The sequence below is a fragment of the Notothenia coriiceps genome, unplaced genomic scaffold, assembly GCF_000735185.1.
Source record: "Notothenia coriiceps isolate Sejong01 unplaced genomic scaffold, NC01 NC01_scaffold00035606, whole genome shotgun sequence".
NCBI classification, from domain to species: Eukaryota; Metazoa; Chordata; class Actinopteri; order Perciformes; family Nototheniidae; genus Notothenia; species Notothenia coriiceps.
Window position 1 is genome coordinate 244,650 of NW_011368307.1, and position 1,088 is coordinate 245,737.

A 1,088-nucleotide genomic window follows, 5' to 3' on the forward strand; every position below is an offset into this window, starting at 1 on the left:
AAAATCTACAAAAATACCAGCCTCATCTAAAAACACAACCGCTCAACACACAACAGCAACTAACACTAATACCAGTCAGACGGTCAGAGAGCGGAGATGGTTTCCTTTTTTATGTAATAATTGAAGCGTTGTTGACGTTACCGAACTTAAAAAAAGCCGTTTTAAGAGTCAGAGCTCAAAATTGATCCTTTCCCTCTGGAATTAACTGCCCATTATGTCTCGAAAACATATAAATCCTAACATTTCCATTTTTAAATTTGTAATTTTCAAGCAAGTTTAAAGCATAATAGTACGAAAAAAAAAACCTGAGGCATAGATATGCCACTCTTTAACATGGCAGGCGGCTAGCTTTACTACCACAAATAGTAAAGTTGGATCACAAGATATAATATTGTCGATTAGTACGCTAAATAATGAAGAGAAACAGCAGGATGCAGTGAGGTTCAGAGACACCATAAAAGTATATACAGTGCACACGATCACCACACCAAAACATCCCAACTCCAATTCGTCACCTCACCACCAACAAAAAAACACCAGAGAAGGTTGCGCTTGTCATTGTGTATTTAGCAAGAAATAATACGCTATCGTATAAGTTAAGCTACCTTAGCATTGTTTTCAATCGAGATTAAACAACCAGAGAGAAACACACACACACCACAACACAAACACCACTAACACCCATAGACTACATTCCAAATGGATTCCATTCTTAACATTGACCTAACCCCTATGATACTAACAGGAGAACATGAGTCAGGAGAGGGGCGAGAGAGAGAGAGGAATAAAGATTGTCAATCGTATATTTTCCTGTTTATTTATTCAGAAGTTAACAGTTAACTTTTGAAATAATGTAGTTCTGACTACTATTTAGTCATTTTGTAAATGTTTTTTAAATCAATGTTGCTTATTGAGATATGAATAAGAAAGTGCATGATATCACTACTGAAATTTAAATTGTACAATTATAATATGAACTTTTTTTAAATAATATAATGATGATGAATAACACTAAGAAGCAATTTAACCATTAAGGAGTTTTTAAAATCATCCCTACATTGAGTTTAAATAAGGAATTATGAAGAGGA